This window comes from Ictalurus punctatus, chromosome 10 (genome assembly GCF_001660625.3).
Source record: "Ictalurus punctatus breed USDA103 chromosome 10, Coco_2.0, whole genome shotgun sequence".
Classification (NCBI taxonomy): Eukaryota; Metazoa; Chordata; class Actinopteri; order Siluriformes; family Ictaluridae; genus Ictalurus; species Ictalurus punctatus.
The window spans coordinates 1504384-1518100 of NC_030425.2; positions in this window are offsets into that span (position 1 = coordinate 1504384).

Below are 13717 nucleotides of genomic sequence, written 5' to 3' on the forward strand. Positions count from 1 at the left end.
TCTACTGACTTACGATCAGGGTTGTGTCTCGCTGCTTGTGTTACTCGACCTTAGTGCAGCTTTTGATACTATAGATCACACTATTCTCCTTGATAGATTCGAAAATGTTGGCATTAAGAGAACAGTCCTCTCCTGGCTCAGGTCTTATCTGACCGAACGTAATCAATTCGTAGATGTAAATGGAGACTTCTCCACACATACCGAGGTTACCTTTGGAGTACCACAAGGTTCTGTTTTAGGCCCACTGCTTTTTTACTTTATATATGCTACCTCTAGGTCAAATTATTCATAAACATGGAATTAGCTTCCACTGTTATGCTGATGATACACAGCTGTATGTTTCAGCGAAGCCAGAGGACAGACAGCAGCTTAATAAAGTTGAGGATTGTGTAAAGGACATTAGACGGTGGATGTTAACTAACTTCCTTTTACTTAATTCTGATAAAACAGAAATACTTTTATTAGGCCCACGTGTAGCTAGAAGTAATCTTTCTGATCACATGGTTACTCTGGATGGACTTTCTGTTTCATCATGTACAGCAGTTAAAGACCTTGGAGTGATTATTGACTCCAGCCTATCATTTGATGCTCATGTAGATAATATTACTAGGATAGTCTTCTTTCATCTCAGAAATATTTATAAGATAAGAAATATATTGTCACTACATGACAGAAATATTAGTTCATGCTTTCGTCACCTCTAGACTAGATTACTGTAATGCCATACTGTCTGGATGTTCCAGTACGAGCATAAACAATCTCCAGCTAGTCCAGAATGCAGCTGCTAGAGTCCTAATCAGAACCAGAAGATACGACCACATCACCCCGATCTTATCCACACTGCATTGGGTCCCAGTGAAATCTCACACTGATTATAAAATACTATTATTAACTTATAAAGCACTAAACGGTCTCGCACCATGGTATATAAGTGACCTTTTGTTTTTCTATGATCCGCCACGCCTACATAGATCAAAAGATGCAGGCTATCTGACGGTACCTCGAATAGTGAAGGCTACAGCAGGGGGAAGAGCTTTCTCTTATAGAGCCCCACAGTTATGGAACAGTCTTCCTATTAGTGTTCGGGACTCAGACACAGTCTCAGTGTTTAAGTCTAGGCTTAAAACGTATTTGTTTACTCAAGCCTACCCTGACTAGACTTTCTATTATACTAATTCCCAGTCCTAATAATCTTTTCTCTCCCTCTCTCCTTCTGCCGAGCCACACACGAATTTATGGAGATACTAGAGATCCAGATGCTTTCTGCTCTCCGGACCTGCCTGATCCGTTTTGGATGTCCTGCCTCTGGATGGAGCGCTCATCTACTCCAATTCCAGATTACTGGGACTACGGCTGCTTCTAAGGCCAAACAGACTCCATATAAATCCTTAATGAATTTTTTCACACTATCTGTTGTTACCCAGATGAGGATGGGTTCCCTTCTGAGTCGGGTTCCTCTCAAGGTTTCTTCCTCTTAAAACATCTTAGGGAGTTCTTCCTTGCCACCGTCGCCACTCAGTGGCTTGCTCAGTTGGGCTAAATTCGCACCTTTAATATCTGTATACCATGTTGATGTTTCTGTAAAGCTGCTTTGAAACAATGTGTATGGTAAAAAGCGCTATACAAATAAATAAGCAAAGATTTATCCAGGAAGTCACAAAAGAGGCAAGGACAACATCAAAGGACATACAGGCCTGTTTTGCATCAATAAAGGTCACTGTTCATGACTTTACTATCAGAAAGACACTGGACAAAAATGGCATCCATGGAAGAGTGGCGATTTGAAAACCACTGCTAACCCAGAAGAACATTAAGGTTCATCTGAATTTTGCCAAAACACACCTTGATGATCCACAAACCTTTTGGGAGAATGTTCTGTAGATTGATGAGTCAAAAGTGGAACTGTTTGGAAGACGGGGGTCCCATTACATCAAACACAGAATTCCACACAGAATTCCATGAAAAGAACATCATACCTACGGTCAAGCATGGTGGTGGTGTGGGGATGCTTTTCTGCTTCAGGGTCTGGGCAACTTGCAATAATTGAGGGAAACATGAATTCTGCTCTCTACCAGAAAATGCTAAAGGAGAATGTGCGGTCTTCAGTCAGTAAATTGAAGCTCAAGTGCAACCGGATTACGCAGCAAGACAATGATCCAAAGCTTAGGAGTAAGTCCTAGTCCTAGAAGAAAGTGAAAGACTGATCTCCAGTTATCGGTTATCAGTTGCTGCTGTTGCTGCTAAAAGTGGCACAACCAGATTTTAAGTTTAAGGGGGAAATTAGTTTTTCACAATGGTAATTTTTTTTTTTTGCTTCCATAAATAAAACTTTATTGTGTGTTTACTCAGGTTGGCTTTGTTTTATAAAGTATTTTGTTTGAAGATCTAAAACTATTTAGTATGAGATATACACAAAAACAGAAGAAATCATGGGGATTGGGCAAATACTGTTTCACAGCACTGTAACAAACAAGTGTAGCCAGTGCTGGAGTGACTGAAGCGAAAGACCAGAATCAAAGACACACTAAACAACAGATATTTGCCTCTTAGTCCCCATCGATCTTTTTGATTTGTAGTTTGGTTTAGTACATGGCCAAGAGGAACAAAGAAAATCCATATCTATGCAGAATTTTGCATTGATCCCACTGATGATGTGCTAAATCTGTATTATTTCCATCCATTTTCTAATCCTGCTCCATTAATATAATATTAGCATATCATGATAGAGAAAAATCACAAAGGAGGATGAATCATGTGTGTTAGAGCAGGACAATGCACTGAGGAGAATTCAAATAGTTGTTTTTAGCCCGTAAAATGACTGACCAGAAGGCTAAAATGAAAAAAAAATCCAATGAACCTTGGGGCTAGTACAATGTTTTTTTTTGGTTTTGTTTTTTTGCCAAGGACTGGTCCATCATGCAGGGACAGAGGCCCATTGATTTGTCTTCTGTATTGACAGCATAAACCCAATCACAATATGCCAATGACTGAGCGATGAAGTACCTTGCTATATAAACATCACTTCAACAATCCCCTCTTTGCTGCTGCACAAATGTCCTGGACTGAAATATCCTTGAACAGCGCCCAAGAACTGGCCATGCCTCTGGTAGAATGAGCCCTAAGACCCTATGGAGGTTCAAGTCCCCATATTATACTATTATAACATAATAAAAGTTCTTCCACCACCTCATAAGACAGGTTTACCCCTATGAGAATCAGTCCATTAGATGAAAAGTTGTTTACTTTTTTGTTTTGTCTGTATAATGACGTAAAACATAAGCTCCTCCGATGAGGAAAAAGACAGTGGTTGAAATCCGGTAAATCCACTGGTTTGTAGGTGAGAACTGACTTGCTCATTTTCAGCACAAATTCTGGATTGGTCTTGAGAATCACTCTCAGGCAATCCAAAGTGAAACACATGCACGAGTCACATATTGACAAAGCATCAAGTTTGCTAACTTGCTTTGCGGTCGTAAGAGCGAGTAACAAGGCAGCCTTCAGCAAAAGGAGCTTTAAATCAATACTCTCTAAAGGCTCAAAATGATATACATTCTTTTGATAATAGAGAGCAGTGAAACATTTTATGCATATCCACACAGACAACTGATATGTGGCTGCGCAAGTCAAAAGACAAAAGATCTGAGGACGTGGTTTACAGACGCTGTTTTATAGTCATGCGACGCGCGTTATGCCACATCACCTGACCATGGCAGGCCTATAAATAGGCATGATTTTACACAGACTTCAGATACCGGCCATGCACGAGGGCGCTTCACATAGTGTGACGCTCACACAACGTTGAGTTCGCTTTGAAAGGGAACATGACACATCCACGACTGAACAAATTAAATGAATTCCACACACCATTGCTCAAATATACTCCATTTCAGTTTCCACTCTTGTGCTCGATTGCTTCTATCACCCTCGGAGGCAAGCCGAAAATGCTTAAGTTTAACCTCTCACGGGCCAGGCCATGAGACGGGGTGAAAATCTTCCCTCCCACTTGATAGAGATGACCACTGTGCAACGGGAGAGCCCAGGGCTGGTCATAGAAGAGCTGAATTATCTCCATCAGCCATAACTTCCCTGGCCAATTTGGGGCGATCAGTATTACTGAGTACCCTTACTCATCTTGGAGTTGGTACGATCAGACTCAATGGAGGAAACACGTAAAGCAGTGTAACATGCCAGAGCACCCACACCCATAGGCACATCATCTCTCACCAGAGAGAAGAATAGAGGGAAATTAGTGTTTTTGTGCAATGCGAAGAGATCTACAGGAGCTCGGCCATACCTCTCCCAGAACTGGCTCACCATCTGAGTGTAGAGGGTTTCTATCTGGACAGAAGAAGCTCTCCAACATTCATTATGCCCAGGACTTGTGAATGAAAATGCCTCACGCCCCACACAATCAGTTTCTGTGACAGGTTGTGAAGTTGAGGAGAGTGTGTGCCCCCTGATGATATACAGTGCCTTCGGAAAGTATTCATAGCACTTCACTTTTACCACATATTGTTATGTTACAGCCTCATTCCAAAATGGATTAAATTAATATTTTCATAAAAATTCTACAAACAATACCCCATAATGACAACGTGAAAAAAGTTTGTTTGAAATCTTTGCAAATTAGAAATAAGAAACAAAAAAGCACATGTACATAAGTATTCACCGGCTTTTCTCAATACTTTGTTGAAGCACCTTTGACACCAATTACAGCCTCAAGTCTTTTTGAGAATGATGCTACAAGCATGGCACACCTATTTTTGGGCAGTTTCTCCCATTCTTCTTTGCAGGACCTCTCAAGCTCCATCAGGTTGGATGGGGAGCGTCGGTGCACAGCCATTTTCAGATCTCTCCAGAGATTTTCAATAAGGTTCAAGTCTGGACTCTGGCTGGGCCACTCAAGGACATTCACAGAGTTGTTCTGTAGACACTCCTTTGTTATCTTGGCTGTGTGCTTAGGGTCCTTGTCCTGTTGGAAGATGAACTTATGCCCAGTTTGAGGTCCAGAGCGCTCTGGAGCAGGTTTTCATCAAGGATGTCTCTGTACATTGCTGCATTCATCTTTCCCTCGATCCTGACTAGTCTCCCAGTTCCTGCCGCTGAAAAACATCCCCACAGCATGATGCTGCCACCATCATGCTTCACTGTAGGAGTGGTATTAGCCAGCTGATGAGTCGTGCCTGGTTTCCTACAGACATGCCCAGACTTGCCCTTCAGGCCAAAGAGTTCAATCTTTCTTTCATCAGACCAGAGAATTTTGTTTCTCATGGTCTGAGAGTCCTCCAGGCAGGCTGTCATGTGCTTTTTACTGAGGAGTGGCTTCCATCTGGCCACTCTATCATACAGGCCTGATCGGTGGAGTGCTGCAGAGATAGTCGTTCTTCTGGAACGTTCTTCTCTCTCCACAGAGACACGCTGGAGCTCTGTCAGAGTGACCATCGGGTTTTTGGTCACCTCCCTGACTAAGGCCCTTCTCCCCCGATCGCTCAGTTAGGACGGGCGGCCAGCTCTAGGAAGAGTCCTGGTGGTTCCAGACTTCTTCCATTTATGGATGATGGAGACCACTGTGCTCATTGGGACCTTCAATGCTGCAGAAATGTTTCTGTACCCTTCCCCAGATCTGTGCCTCCATACAATCCTGTCTCGGAGGTCTACAGACAATTCCTTGGACTTCATGGCTTGGTTTGTACTCTGACACACATTGTTAACTGTGGGACCTTATACAGACAGGTGTGTGCCTTTCCAAATCATGTCCAGTCAACTGAATTTACCACAGGTGGACTCCAATCAAGTTGTAGAAACATCTCAAGGATGATCAGTGGAAACAGGACGCACCTGAGCTCAATTTTGAGTGTCATGGCAAAGGCTGTGAATACTTATGTACATGTGCTTTTTTTGTTTTTTTATTATTAATAAATTTGCAAAGATGTCAAACAAAATTCTTTCACATTGTCATTATGGGGTATTGTTTGTAGAATTTTGAGGAAAATAATTAATTTAATCCATTTTGGAATAATGAAATGTGGAAAAAGTGAAGCGCTGTGAATACTTTCCGGATGCACTGTATATAAGCCACTGCCGTTGTGTTGTTTGATCAAAACGTCCTGCAGGAACTGCACAAAAGGTTTCAATGTCAGAAATACTGTTAACAGTTCTAGGAAATTTATATGTGCATTCTTTAGCAAAAAAGGCCACTTCCCTTACACTATTCTGTCCTCGCACACTGCACCCCATCCTATGAGTGAGGCATCTGTCATCACCATCCTTCTCACAGAAACTGCCCCCAGCAGAGTCCCTGATTCGTGAAACGAGCATTGTCTCTAGTAACAGAGAGTATGCATGCACAGTCATAAGATACAATCACACTGCAGTTGAGGTAGCATTTTGGACAAAAGCACTGCACCGTGTCCAGCTCTGAAACTCTCTCTTTCACCTTCCTTTCTGAAAAATGCCACAAATCGACCCGACATGCTCCTCTGGCAGAAACGCTTTGTATAGATCTGAGTTCAGTCTGAGACCTAGATAACTTTTGTTCCTTGTTTATTTTGAAGCCTAAGCTCACCAAATGAGACACAACAACCTATGTGTCTATCTCCACCTATTGCTGTGACAGAGCACAGAAGAGCAGATTGTCCAAATAAATTGACATCCTGAGACATTTAAATAAGCACATTTCAATAAAGTCGAGCTCTGCCTGAATTGGGGAGGGGGCCGCCCGCTCATCGCACTGCGTGGCCGAGAGAGATTCAGCAGGAGGATTGCATAGTCTTCGTCCTCCTCTCCCTCCTCCTCTTCCTCTAATAGACAAGTGATAGCCTTATTGTCTTCATCCGCCCCCTTGCTTTCACTAGCTAAGTGTCCGATCCGAAGAGGGGACGCAGCTAAGGGGACCCTTTGTCCATTAATTCACCCCAACTGCGTGTCACAGGGAGCTGTTTTGTCCCCTTCTCCGTGTGTGACATGAAAAGGCATAGGACGGTCTATGAACTGTTGAGCAACTATCTTTAGCGGGTCTTGCTGATTATAGCTTCCAGTTTGATCTTCATGTGGAAGAGAACGGGAATGACATCCGGCAGCATCTTATATGTTAGAGAAGTGGGACTCCCTAACATATAAGTCAGATAACAATCACAATGGTACATTATCTTTCTTTTTTGATGCATTGTAGATTTAAGGTAAGCGTTTACTGAGGTATGCAAGCATAACACAAATCACACACACACGAAAAAATCATAGCAAAAATAGCCCCTTTTTTCCCAATTAAATACTGAACATGTCTAACATTTCAAGTTAACTGTATTTCCTCTGCACATTTTCTCTTTTTTTCCCCCTCATGCTGAAAAAGAACCTCAGGCTTTAAACTTTAAAACACAGTCTTTTTAAGCCTGAAAAGAGTACATTGGTCTGTTAAACAAGATCAACAAACAGAGGGTGAGAAATCATTCTATGGATAACTAGGTAACATAGACACTGAGGTCTGACATTTATCCGACCTGCTCTGGTAGTGACAATGGGTGCTGTGTCACCATGTGACTGTCCAGAGTGCTCCATATTCATTGAAGTTTTAGCAGGAGTAGCAAGCCTTCCTGGGTCTATATCTTGTTTTTGATTTTTTTTTTTTAAAAAGCTGAGGTAACACCTATTCCTCACCTTATATACCATTTATTGACAGGTTCCAGAACTGTTGCTTTCTGAAAGATCCTATGTGGCTGTCTTGGTTGTACACTCACTTGATCACCCTGTTTCAAAGTGTCCATATCTATGTCTATTGTAATAGGCGTTCTGTCATTTTTGGTTTTGTCTCAAGCCATGTCTTGTTTCCACCACTTTTGGTTGCAGCAGATTGTTGTTGGGAGAAGTAACCGTGTCCTCCTGCTTAACCGTCTATGCAGAGGGCTTGCAGTAAGACCCTGTGATGAAGTATTTCTGTGATCTATGGTATGGGTCCCATCCTGACATTTTGGCTCTCAGCATCCTGACATTTTGCTGTCTTGACAGCATACTCTGCCTTACCATTACTTTGAGGATGAGTTGGCGATGAAGTCTTATGCTGAAATTCCCAACTGTTCCCAAACTGCTGAGGTATATTGTGGACCTTTATCCAGGAACACAACATCTGGTATGCCTTGCCATGCAAAGTGGGCTTTCAGTTTTCAAATCGCAGTAGAAGGCTTTGTGTCTGGTAGGTGATCAATTTCCCAGAAATTTGAAAAATAGCCCACAGTAATCAGATGATCTCGGTTCTTGAAAATAAACAGGTCTGTGCCCACCTTAGACAGTCAATCAGGCAGTTCATGTGGGCCATTCATGTGCTTCTTTAGATTGTTTCATGTCAAGTGAAATACAAGGGTCACCTTTTCAATGTATCTCTTGCTGCTTATTTAGATGACATCATCATTTATAAAAATGATTGGCAGCAATGTTTACAGCATTTGAGACCTGACGGTAGAGGCAAGGCAAAAAGTTTTGTCTAGGGGTATGCTGTTGCATTCTCCTGACTTTTCTTTCCCTTTTGTTCTGCCAGATATTTTTGCCAGATATTCCTAAAGCTAATTTAATGTTTCCGTAGATCTCTTGGCAGCTTCCCTGATAATTTTTTATCTTATCCTTGTCCTTTCATCTTATCCCAATTGATAAGTCCAAATTGATTCGCAGTTGTACCCCTCACCCTGCTCCTCTGAGGCTCAGACATGCTCACAAAGTGTGACAATATGGAATACGTAAACATCACAGTAAAATCCAATAACATACACCAATACGTCATCATAAAGAGCTTAACGATATATTCAATGCTCTTCTAAACATTCAAGTTTTCATTTACTGCCAGGTGATGGAGAACATTGAGATTCCTAGCCATAATTTACACCAAGGCAAGCAGCAGCACAAGGAAAGATCCACCTTTAGGAATAAATCACAAGACAAGCAGATGTTCCAACAGGTGCTCAAAGCTTTAGTTTATAGTCTTTATAGATTTACTGACAACACCCAGGGGTTGTTGCTGGTGGAGTGGCAGGCTGCTTTATGTCCCTGGGTGCACTCTGATACAATAAACACCCTTAAACCTAAATCTCTGTTCTGTTGGTCCCACATAGAAGATTTGCATTTACCAAAAGCAGTTTTTGCCCATGACTCACCATTGCTTCAGTGGATAATCTCACTTAGATAATCATAGACTTGTACCTAAGAATGGCTTGAATCATAAACAATATTTATTCTAGGACTCTTTATTTACTCATATTCAGTTGGTGACTAAAATCCAAACGTAACATTTACTAAGTTACTCATATTCAGAGAAGGGTTCCAGTTTTCTAGGTAACCCATTCAGATTATTAAAAGTATCATTTTAATTGAAATTTGCATCTCAGAGGTTGCCAGATTTTTCTGGCCGAAGCATCCTAAATGGGTTTGTTTTTGTTTTTTTCTTGGTTTGAAATTTTCTAATTAGCTAGAGACCCCTTCAACTGTAATAATAATAATAATAATAATAATAAAATCCATGGAAACGCCAGACAACCTAAAAGATTCCTTTTTGATTAATACACTGCTGCAACACATCAGATTCCCTACCAGCACCAAAATGATATGCATGATCCATCTCGTTATCTTTCTGTCTGGCATTTTAAAAAACATTTCCCTTGATATTAAAAGTATGTTATCAGGTGTTCTACAATAATGATCATCAAGCTTCCTGCTTCAACTTCATCACAAATTATGGCATTTCAGCATTATTAAAATTAATCATAGCTTTTGAATTTCATAAACGTGGGTTTAATAGCAAAAGTTTGGAAAAACATGTTGTATCACAATGCAGTTGGTGCATGCAGCTTCACTTTTTGTATATGCAAAGCTATAACATCAAAGTTTTTCATATGTAAATTGTAAAATTTTAATATTTTATATAATTCTTTCAAACTTTGATTTTATTTTGACAGCCAATGTTTATTTGTAAAATGTACAAACTTGACTGACTGCAATTGAAGCCATGTAAAAGCCATTTTATATATTTTAAGTATTATACGCACAATGGATGCTCTGATGAAGGATTAATATTTAAACTGGACATAACAGATGTGGCACTCGGCTTATCTGGGTTTTGAAATGAAAAGTGCCTGAAGTGCTGAGGTGCTGAATGTAGTAGATTCTATAAAACATGAATTCTTGACAGTATTGAATAAGTGCTTGGCACCAACAAACAAGAAAAAAGTTTCAAAAAGTGAATATATATATTCCAATTTGATTTATTTCTTGATACAGCTGTATATGGTATTTTATGAAATTATTTATGTATTAGCTATAATCTATTCTTATTGGTTAGCAACATAGCTTCAGTGCAAGACTAAAGAAACAAACTCAAGACACCAAATTACATTTGCTGTAGGTTAAAGGTTACTTTACATTGTCCAATTATTGTACAAATCAGTCGTTCCCAAACTTTTTCAGCATGAGGCCCCCCTTGTGCATCCATTTGTGTCCCCCTAGAATCATCAAATTTTGGCTTTTTTTTTTTTCTCATGCTAGGCTCTTCTGTATTAACTTTCTCAGCTAAGAAACTATGTCATCTGTCTAAAAGCTTATCCATTTTAAATAGTCTTAGGATTTATCAGCGTGCGGCTAACAATCCACTAGCTTAAAGACTGTGCAGATCAGCTCAGTGAGGTCATCCTGCACATCTTTAATCTGAGCCTGAGACTAGCGCGAGTTCCAGTACTGTGGAAGACTGCCTGTGTGGTTCCATTACCCAAAATTGTGCATCCGAGTGAGCCAAACCACTTCAGACCGGTATCCTTAACTTCACACCTGATGAAGTCCATGATTGTACTGCAACAGCTGTGGACCCTAGTGAGCTCAGAGCTAGACCCTCTACAGTTTGCTTACAGACCAGCCATGAGGGTTGAGGATGCCATTATTTATCTGATGTACAGATCACTTCTACACCTGGGGAATACTGGGAGCATTGTGAGGATCATGTTTTTTGATTTTTCCAGTGCTTTCAACACAATTCAGCCATCACTACTTAGGGGGAAGCTTTTGGGAGCTGGAGTTGATCACCACCTGGCTGCATGGATCACCAACTATCTTACTGACAGACCACAGTATGTGAGGCTCCAGGACGGTATGTCTGATGTGGTGTACAGCAGAACGGGAGCACCGCAGGGTATAGTGCTTGCTCCATTTCTCTTCACCCTGTACACAGTGGACTTCAGGCATAACACTAACAGCTGCCACATGCAGAAGCTCTCTGATGATACGGTCATTGTTGGACGAGTATCAGAGGAGAACGATGAGAGGGAATTATCATAGGGAATTCCGTGAGATCATCTCTGACTTTGTCAACTGGTGTGAATTAAACCACCTCTGCCTCAACGCCAGCAAGACAAAGGAGGCCACACCTGTCTACGCCGGTGAGCATGTATGGACATCGAGAGGGTGGAGACATAAATTCCTGGGTGTTCACCTCGACAATAAACTGGACTGGTCCACAAATACAGATGTCCTGTACAAAAAGGACCAAAGTCGTCTCCACCTGCTGAGGAGACTGAGGTCTTATGGTGTGTGCCACCCTGCTTAAAATTTTCTATGACACTGTGGTAGCATTTGCTATCTTATATGCAGTAGCTTCCTGGGGAGTCGGGAGCACAGAGAGGGACAGGAAACAGCTCAATAAACTGGTTAAGAGGGCTAGCTCTGTCCTGGTCTGCCCTCTGGACAGCATAGAGGTGATGGGCGACAGGAGATTCCTCTCACCCCCTGTATGAGATACTGGGGTCCCTGAGTAGCTCCTTCAACAGCAGACTGCTGCACCCTCGGTGGAAGAAAGAGCACTACCACAGGTCCTTCATATCTACAGCAGTCAGACTCTTTAATGCAACAACAACAATGTTGTAATGCAATAATGTAGCACTGCTAGCTGTTTTTTGCATCATCAACCCACACAGTATTATTATTTGCTGCTCACCCCTCTATTGTTAACTGCGCAATTACACATTGAGGTGTCCATAGTGTACATATTACCATTATTATTATTATTATTATTATTTTACTACTCTAATTCTTATTTTTCTATTCCTATTGTATATATATTTTTAGATACTTTATTTCAATTCTATTCCTATTTAATGTGTATTCTTTCCTATCTGTTTTTTGTGTAACTGAGCTTCTGTAATGAGGGAATTTCCCCAATGTGGGATCAATAAATGTTATCTTATCTTATCTTATATCAACGGATGTCTCTGTTTTATGTATGTCTTAGTGTGTTGTGTATAATTAATTTAATTTATGAATATTTCTCATATTTATGTACTTCATAGTTCAATAGTTGACAACTCCCCCCCTCCCCAGTTCCCACCTCCCAGTGTGAGAACCACTGGTACAAGTAATGCTGACACAGGCAAAATATCTCAAGTCTATCATTGTGCATTAAAATATGTGGTCTTAGATCACTTAATACGATGTGCTCACTGTTGGCCAATTTAGAAAATCTTGCTAGACACGTTTCATCTTCTTTACACAGTTCTATGACACCTAGCAATAGTTTTGCAATAATTTCTGTGTCTGTAATGGGCAAAAATGCAAGTACTCAGAAAATGTCCTTTGAATGATCTGATTTAAAGTAGGTGTAAATGGGGATAATTACATGTGGCCAGCTTTTCACACTTTTAACATGCAGGTCTCAGAATTTCCCATAACCAAAGGTTCAAATCTGCTTTGTCCATTTCCCTCACAGGGTGTGAATGTGTATGTATGAGAATATTAGAACAACTCTGGATATGTACTTGACCTCAGTCTGCCCTACACAAAGTGCACTTAATTTGGGGTTATGTTTGAGAATTTCACCCACACAAGGTTTTAAATAATCAGCAACCCTTTGTTCAACTTGGGTCAAAGTTTGGTAAAGAAAGCAATATCATTTAATGTGAGGGGGAAAAATAAAGCATTGTAAACACTGATCAGGAAAACTTTTTGCTATCAGTTGTTTTGTAGAAGTTTAATTGCGATAGTTAGTAATAAATGTAGATAAGGGAAGAAACTTTATCTATATATGGTGTAACCAATCTATTTTATAATGTAATATACAACAAAGAAAGGACAGGGTAAATAAATGTACTGTTAATTTCATAGAACCTGATGAGTTTGTGGGAGGCATTGTGTGTATCAGCTTTGTCATTGAGAGATTGGGAAACATGCAGTAGGGCAGTCCCTAATTAATGACAGGGGTGCATAGTAGTTTGTTGCCAAGCATGGTTAGGGGTGGGGCTGTAACAGATCCCCCAAATTAGTCTGCAACAGGAAATCAGGGCTAAAATCATGAGCGTAGAGTGTATTCGGCATATACTTTCACGTGTTGTAGTTAGTTTGCATTTTACCTCCAGAATGTAACACAGCTACGGTTCCTTATTTAATTCTCTTCTGTCGCTCCTAATTTGTTAATAATAATCGTTGAAAGGTTCAGAGGTTTCTAAATCAGTGGAGAAATGGGTTCAGTAATGCAATAGGGCAGTATTAACAGCATCTTCACACACCACACCTCATGGGAAGACATCATGGGAACAACGGTAATTAGTCATTTGGCACTTCACTGTGTGTGTGTGTGTGTGTGTGTGTGTGTGTGTGTGTGTGTGTGTGTGTGTGTGTGTGTGTGTGTGTGTGAAAGCGAGAGACAGAGAGAGAGAGAGAGAGAGACAGAGAGAGAGAGAGAGAGAGAGAGAGAGAGAGA